The sequence below is a fragment of the Jaculus jaculus genome, chromosome 17 (genome assembly GCF_020740685.1).
Source record: "Jaculus jaculus isolate mJacJac1 chromosome 17, mJacJac1.mat.Y.cur, whole genome shotgun sequence".
Classification (NCBI taxonomy): Eukaryota; Metazoa; Chordata; class Mammalia; order Rodentia; family Dipodidae; genus Jaculus; species Jaculus jaculus.
Window position 1 is genome coordinate 30,691,852 of NC_059118.1, and position 8,374 is coordinate 30,700,225.

Sequence of the window (8,374 nt, forward strand, 5' to 3'; positions counted from 1 at the left end):
TCTCTGGGATTCTCCGACATCATTAAAAACTCTCCACAAACACCATTTTATTATTTTGGGCTTAACAGGCATTTTGCTGCCCTCCCTGTACTTCCTCTGGCTCCTGCCACCCACCTGCCTGCTTTATGAATTTCTCTTGGCTGAGCTAGAGGAGGGGCCTCTGACAAGGTCTTTGGGGGGTCCAATTATGGAAAACATGGGCTGAGTCACGAGTGAGTGATCACCACATCCCCTGGCCTGCTATGGAGTCTGCACGAAGATGCTTCCAGAGTCCAAGCACAATTTTGTTATTTGCCAGTGTGGTTAATGAAAAGATGAAATTGGAGCCTATGAGCACAACATGTAGGCAGTACCATAATTAGCCCTTTGGAAGGTGAAGGATCCACTTTAAAATAAAAGAAAATAGCTTTACTCCCACAATGAAATGGCTGCAATTTTCCAGCTAATGCAGAACCCACAGAATTTCTGTAATTATGTCCCCTAGGTCTTTTATTCACTGTAATTCCTTTCTTTTTTTTTTTCTTCTTTTCCTTTTTCTTTCTATTTTACTCCTAAGTAAATTCCCTTTAGTAAAAGAAGGCTAAATAACATTATTTGCAAACAGAAGGGAGAAACTCTTATACATATCCCAATTGCATTTACTTTGAAATATAAAAAGAGAGAAGGCTAAATCATTAAGTTCTTAACTCACCTGACCTGTGCTTTTTAAAATTGAGTCGAACTTGTCCAGGGGAGATTGATTTGCTATTGAGAGGCCAGGTGCCCTGAACAAGGAAACAGAGATGTCTAGGAGGTGACTGACACATGGTGTGGCAAACCACAGGCAGGATGGGCAGTAAGGGGATGGGCTCAAGCAACCTGGCCTCTGTCTAGACCAGGCTTGAGACTAGCTGTACACCTTTCTGTGTCTCAGTTGCTTCATCTGTTCATAAAACTACCCACCTTGCAGGCAGGTCTACAGGACAGCAAAGTGTACAGCACTGTGTGTGAAGCATGGTTGGGCCTCAGCAGTGCTATTTAATTCATCCTGTTACACTGGATGAGTGAGTTGGACAGAGCAAAAACATGAGCTGACAAGGATTCCTTGGCTTCTAGGGATGTCTGGCTTCAGCAATCTAGAAAATGATCAAAGTGGAATTTAAAAATTTTTTCACAGCAGCACTTAGATCTTGCTGTGAAAAGGCTTGTAGGTGCTACTGTTTCTGTTTATACTTCAGAAGACGGACACTCAGCAACTTGCCCAAGGCCTCATGTTGTTGTCAGTGGTGGAGCCCAGACTTAAATTCCCTTCTGTCTGGACCCAGCACCCATGCTTATTTCTCTATACCTTTGTTCAAATCCTGCCAGCTCTTCATCTGTGGAGAGAGTATGTAGGCCATCAACATAATTTAGTGCATAGTCCCTCTTTCCAGACAGACCTGAATCTTAGTTCAGGGCCTCCTTTCTCCCGGTGTGATGTCACGCAAGGGACTCACCATCTCTGAGAGTACCATCTATGAAACAAAAATTAACAAACCTGCCTACATCATACAGGCTGTGCATATAAGACAGACAGCATTTGCAAAGACAGCATGTACAGTGTCTGGCTTCTTGTAAGCATCCAGGAAGGCACAAGCTTTCAGTTACAACTCTCTTCATAGCTATCCTGAGGATTCATTTAGGTCATGGGCACAAAAGACTTCTGAACTGATTCAAGTTGGCTCTCCTCAGAATTTGGTATCATTGACTACTAAGCTTGCCCTGGTAACAACTGTCATGGATTCCTCAAGCCTGGTGTGAGAAGACCTTCCCTACACACTTGACAACTCTCTTCATTTTGAACTGTCCCAGAACTCCCAGGACCAATAGGATAGTAATCATGAGAAAATGTTTGCACGAGGCTTCAGCAGTTGGCACAGAGGCTTAAGCAACAATCCCCCTTCCTGATCAGTTTCCCTGCAGATCACAGTCAAACAAAGCCCAGCTCCCTCAGCACACAGCAGCGCTGAGACCTGTCAGGGCAGCGAGGGGTGGGGGTGGCTGATCTGTGATTAAAAATTCACTGTAGATTACCAGCCAGCAAAACACGCCCTTCGGGAAGACTAAAAATTAACTGCAGTGTCAAGTTACTGCCTGAGCCTGGGAATCTGTGGCCCTGGTCTGAGGCCAGGGAAGTGGCTATCTTTATTGGATCTCAGAATCAGGTGGTGGTGGTGATGGAGGAAGGTCAGATGATAGGGAAAGAGGCAGGTTCCCTTGGGAGGGAGGAACAACTTCTTCCTTCCCATAAAAATTTACTGAGTCCCAGCTGAGCCACGTCTTACTCTACGCTCTGAAGTTGAGGCTCCATGAGATGGGCCTGGCTCTGGTCTCAAGCGGTACAGAGAAGTCAAGCACAGTGTCATGAACTGATGAGACTTGCCAGAGGGAAGCACAGGTGTGCCATGGAAGCTCACAGGGCACTCAGCCTCCATGGAGCATGGAGGTGGTGTGTGTCAGGGGAAGCATTCCAGAAGAAATGTCCTCTGAGCAGAGCTTTCAGGAGAGCTGGCTAGACAGGGAAGGAACTTAGAGGAACCTGAGAAAAGGCCTAATGACCTTTGTAGGGCAAAGTCATTCAACATGTGTGGAAGACAGAGTGACAGCATGGCAAAGGTAAGAGCAGAGCATGCTAAGAAGTGTGAGGCAGCTTGGCCTGGTCAGCGTCTCATGGTCTCAAATCCCTACCCTATACTTAGTGGCTAGATTGCTGGTATCAATTTTCTCAGGTGGAGAGACTTAGTTTGCTGAGTTATACAAATGGCAAGTCTAACCTTTGCCTCCTAGGGCACCTGTAGTGCTTAATCTTCATTGTCAACGTCACTGGACACCTCTGGGCACGTCTGTCTTTGATGGCATTTCCAGAGAGGTTTAGTGAGGAGGGAAGATCCATTCTAAATGTGGGTGACACCATCTCATGAGCCCGGGATCCAGGACTGAATTAAAAGGGAAAAGGCAAGATGAACACCAGTATTAATTTCTCCCTGCTTCCTGACAGCACATGCAGTACGGTCAGCTACCTTCCACTTCCACTGCCACACCATCCCTGCCATGAAAAATACTCCCTCCAGATGTTCTTGTCTGGCATTTTGTCACAGCAATGAGAAAAATCACCAATATAGCACCTCTATAAGCCAGTGCATGGCTCACGTAGGTATTCTTTTCCGGATGTGGCCATTCAAGATGTGGGAAAGGAAAACAGGCAGGCAGGTGATTGGCTAGTAACCTTTCATCTGGTACAGCTATTTATTTCTAAGCCCTTTGAAAGTCATACTGCAGCTGGAACCAGAGAACTGACAGGGTCCCAGGGCTGTCCAAATTCTAACCTCTCTGTTGAGCTGAGGTTGAAAAGGTCTCTGCATTCATGCAACCTGGAGGCAGTTATAACCATCAGCCAGTGTGCTCTGTGGTCACATAGACAAGACCTTCTTAGGAAAATGGGGATATTCACAGGCTGACTGAGTGCACGTGAACATTGGCTATGTTTATAGACTCTTATTAGAACAAAAGCTTTTCAAAGAGGGAAGAGGGTGCACTGTAGTATCTATCTGGGATTGGCCAGCTGGTGGCTGAATCAATGCATGGACTACCTGCTCCTTCATTTTCTACCCTCTCACATTTTATGTTTTTCTCCTGTAATTCCTTCTCCACTCCATATTGTAGGAAATCTCAAATTATAGGATCTAGGGTAAGTGTTGTTTTATAAATATGTCTGTGTATTGCCCTCCAAATAACTTATTTCAGTTTCAGTCAGACATAATGTTTGGCCAGGTGTGTCAGGTGTGCTTGTGTTTCAAAGGGGCTTTGTTATAAGTCTTAGATAGCATGCTGCCGTTTTGTCATGCCATTGAGGCCTAAGACTGGCAGGTAGAGAGGTGGGCATTTCTCAGAGTCCCCAGAGGTCACTTCATAAGGTCAGCTATGTCTCCCAATATATTGAAAGCCAAATTACTCTGCGCTTCTAAACAATTCATCTCTTAAACAAAGCCTTTCCTGGCATCTTTCTTCCTTTCTGTAGCATGTGTGGGTTTTCAGGCGCACATTGGTACTTGGTACGATCTAGAAGATGGCTCGATGGTAAACAGTAACAGAAAGTCTGGATGTCTCTGCTCTTGCTGAAAGGCCAACTTCATCATGTTTCCACTTTTGCTGACAAGCTCTTATAAATCACCCCCTGCCCAAGTTTAACTTTGAAGCATTGAAAAATGGTGTGCCTTTTGTTGATGGTCTCTTGTGAGGAGGAGGAGGAAGATACATTTCTTCTACAGAAATTTTCAAAGTATTCCATTAAAAAATTCTAAAAATGGGCTGAATGGATGGATTAGTGGTTAAGGCATTTGTCTGCAAAGCCAAAGGACCCAGGTTCGATTCCCCAGGACCCACATTAGCCAGATGCACGTACATCTGGAGTTAGTTTGCAGTGGCTGGAGGACCGGCATGCCCATTCTCTCTCTTTCTCTCCCTCTTTCTCTGTCAAATAAATAAATAAAAATAAAATATTAAAACAAAATTCTGAATGTACCCACCTCTCCTCTCTTTCCTGAGGTCTCTGCTCCTCAACCTCTCGAGAAATGCTTTTGTCTTACGCCAGGGTCACCATGTGCCACAACCCCAGGGTTTCTAGTTCATATCAGTTGATGTGTCTAGTGTTCCCTGTGATGAATGACCATAACGAGATGGTGGCCCTGTTATACTGCCTTCAAAAGCTAACACCAGCAGACCAAAGCTAGACTAGGTGTTGGCTGCCCCATCTTAGGTCCTCTGCCATCCCAAATCAAGCATTTACTGTAGGGCCCCATGCTGGCAAAGCCCTAATGGGAGAGAGGGAGATGACTTGAGGCCTTGCTCTTCATTTTACAACTATAGGCAATCAATGTTGCTATGTTTTCCCAACTGCCAAGAGGCACAGCTGTAAGCCCCCATATTCAGCACCCTATAATGCTTATCTTTTATCTGGATTGTAGTGGAGAAGACTGTATATTGACATTTCATTATTCCTTTATATATTATCACAATTCTGCACACTTACTAGGCCAAGAGATGGATGGCCTTTCAGATCACTAATGGTACAACAGCATGCCACATCCCTGCTCTATGTAAGGCAGAAGCACAGTGACAGTGCATAGACTATGGCACCAGATACCTTGTGTTCCAACGCTGACTGCATAGCTCTGCGTAAGAGTTGCTTAACTTCTCTGTGTCTGCCTCCGTTTCCACACCTGCGATTTTGAGAGAATGACCATATGTGGTAATAAGATTAAACAATAGGTACAAACACCTAGAACAGAATCTGTACTTTTTTAAGTGCTATAAAAGTTTAAGTTATTATTTTATTCATGATTTTTTGAAATAAAGTCTCACTATGTAGCATAGGCTGGCCTCTGATTTACAGTGATCTCTCGGCCTCGGCCTCCTAGGTGGTGGGATTATAGATGTACACCATTATGCCCCCCCCCCCCCCCCCCCGCACCTTAAGCTAGAGATATCGAGTATTCACTCTCCAGTGTGGCTGTTGTGACGAAGGTTAATAAAGCCATGAAAGCAGTTCTATGTATTCAAGAGGCCTTGGGTTCTGGGTAAAAGTTTTGAGGGTATTCAAACAGCTTTGCTTGTTAGAGGGATAAGGAAAGGATCATCACGCCAAACTTGTCCAGTCTTGGCCCAGGCACAGCTTCAATTATAACAGTCCTTGCTTCCCAGGATGTGGCTGCCCAGGAAGAAAAGCCATGCTCAGCCTCCAGACTATGGGTAAGTGGTACTTTACACGCCTGCACTCATCAACAAATTGCAACTACTCAGAGCAATGATGATGGCAAAGAAATGTACTATTTTCCCCCTCTTGCACCTAACAGAAGAGGAGAATTTCTTAGTGGGATAAATGAATTTTGCCATCCATTACTTTAGGGCACTCACATACGCACAAAAAAGGTGCACACACAGAGGCAATGGAAACCCTGTGGAGCAGCTCACATTCCAGCACGAAAGATGGGTCGTCTAGGCATCTGGGACTGTGTTGCAATTTTGAAATGAATAGATAAATTCATGAAATAACATGATATAGACTCAGCTTGTACAAATGGCTCTGTAGAAGAGCTATGGCTCCCATAATCCCTTTGGCCCTTATGCCCTTTTCTAGAATACAGACTAACAGCTGGCCTGTGGTTCTAAGCAGCCAGCCATGGCTGTACTTCCTGGCCAGGCCATGCCAATTCTACCATTTCTGCAGAAGAATAGCCAAGGTAGCTGTAACGGTCAGCCCTGCTTTGAATACACATTTCCCAACTCCTTTTAAAACCTGGCCTGTTCCATGTCCCACTCAGCCTCTGAGCCCAGGCATATCCCAGGAGAGCACCCTGCAGGACGGGGGGCTCAGCCCCCACAGTGTGCATTTGGGCTGTTCTCCAGTCTGCTTAAATCCAGAACCCAGCGAAAGATATGATGCAAGCTCTTCTGCAGGGCGTAGGGATTTCCTTTCACACCAGAGAAGTTTCAGCATATACAATTGTTAATAATACTTTCCCAGTCAACACATCATCATCTGATTTCCAACTGGGTAGCTCCAGGGTCTTAATGGCTGTAAGGACGTTCATTTTTGTTAATTTTGTAACTGACAATTTTCTTTGCTGGTTAAGCTGTTGGCAGACTGTGATTTGTTAGCTCTCATTAGAAGGGAAAAGGTATAGTCCCACATTCCATGGCTTCCATAAATCACGTTTTCAGGTGGTTTTAGCATGCTGGAACGTTTCTGAGCCCAGGGCCTGATGTGAATAATCTGAAGGTTGTGGCTCGGCATCGGGCAGCCGGCGCTCGAGCACTTCTGAGATCCCATCTGTGATTCACAGAACATCCATGCTGAGGCGCAGACAAAGGTGAATTAGTTCCAGACAAAAATGCATCAATGCTCTATTGAATAGTCAATTATTAAACACATAATGGAATCCGTGGTTAGCAAGGCATGCCGAAGATGTGCCATGTTTGCACAATTTCTAAAGGGAGAGGAAACTGGCTGGTGGTTTTGGGGGAAAAAAACTGAAACAATTCAGTGGCATTTAAGGTAAACTTGGAAACAGCTTTCCTTAGATGTGGGCATGGAATTTCTGTTCATTATTCCTTACATTTCTTTCTTTCCTTAGGCCCTGAGGCAATCAAATCTTGAAACTCAGTCATCAACAGGCAAATTGTACAAAGTGCTCAACCATCCAGTGATTTTTCAATTTGCATGTTTGTTTTGGCCTTGATTCAACTAATGAATGAGTAGGGATGCTTAGGATTCGAAATACACAGGGATCCATGCAAAACCAACATATTACACAGCTCACCTCCCTGCCTACATGCTCAGCGTCCAGTCCTGGGCGCAAAGCGCTGGCTACTTCCCTTCGGTACAGGCTTGCCTCACCCTGCTCAGACGGCCCTGGGGCAAGCGACACTGCTGGGTGCTTTGCATTCAAAGTGCCATCTCTGCATCCGTAGCTGGACAGATAATATAAGCACAGATGCCTCTGCCTCCCTGTTAGGAGTCAATGGGTGAAAGTTTCTCTGGGTTCTGCTATTAGATGTGTGTCATGGCAAATCAAGACAAAGCCTGTCCTTGGCTTCTTTCCTCTATGAGATGAGTGGGTTGAATATTCTTTGAAAAAGTATTGTTGGGCTAGAGAAATGGCTAAGTGTTTTAAGCATTTGCCTGCAAAGCCAAAGGACCTCAGATTGATTCCCTAGGACCCACTTAAACCAGATGCACAAGGTGACACATACATCTGGAGTTCACTTGCAGTGGCTGGGGGCCCTGGCCTTCCAGTTCTCACCATCTCTCTGCCTCTCTCTCTCTCTTTCTCTCAAATAAATAAAAAAATTTAAAAGTATTATTAAAACATCTTTGGTTGTTCATAAATACATTGAAGTCATATGTCAAATTTTGGAGGCATGTGTGGGTTGTTGAACAGTCTTCAGCCAGGTGGGGTGGATTAAATATCAAGATTTTTTTTTTAAACTTATTTATTTGAGAGCGACAGACACAGAGAGAAAGACAGATAGAGGGAGAGAGAGAGAATGGGCGCGCCAGGGCTTCCAGCCTCTGCAAACGAACTCCAGATGCGTGCGCCCCCTTGTGCATCCGGCTAATGTGGGACCTGGGGAACCGAGCCTCGAACCGGGGTCCTTAGGCTTCACAGGCAAGCGCTTAACTGCTAAGCCATCTCTCCAGCCCAAATATCAAGATTTTTATTTTCTCCCACCACTGCTTTTGACTGTCTCTTGTCTGAGCCCTATCTTAGGCAGATTCCTTCACCTTCTTGTCACTTCCAGTGGCCAGAAATTAACTCCTATTTAAAGTTTCATTCTGGAAAGCCTTCCCCAGTAA

The 8,374-nt window shown here is 45.0% G+C and overlaps 1 protein-coding gene across 2 annotated transcripts in view; it reads right to left on the reverse strand.

The window, feature by feature from the left end:
• Positions 1 to 5,181, reverse strand: part of Nmnat3 (nicotinamide nucleotide adenylyltransferase 3) — a 161,960-nt gene extending 156,779 nt beyond the window's left edge. Inside the window, exon 1 of one of the 2 annotated variants that reach the window (XM_045136721.1) lies at positions 5,162 to 5,181. The gene's annotated coding sequence lies outside the window, so the exon portion shown is untranslated. Of the gene's footprint in view, positions 1 to 691; positions 712 to 5,161 lie in introns of those variants that run through there. The other variant, XM_004663610.2, reaches the window with a different exon arrangement.
• Positions 5,182 to 8,374: the final 3,193 nt, after the last annotated feature.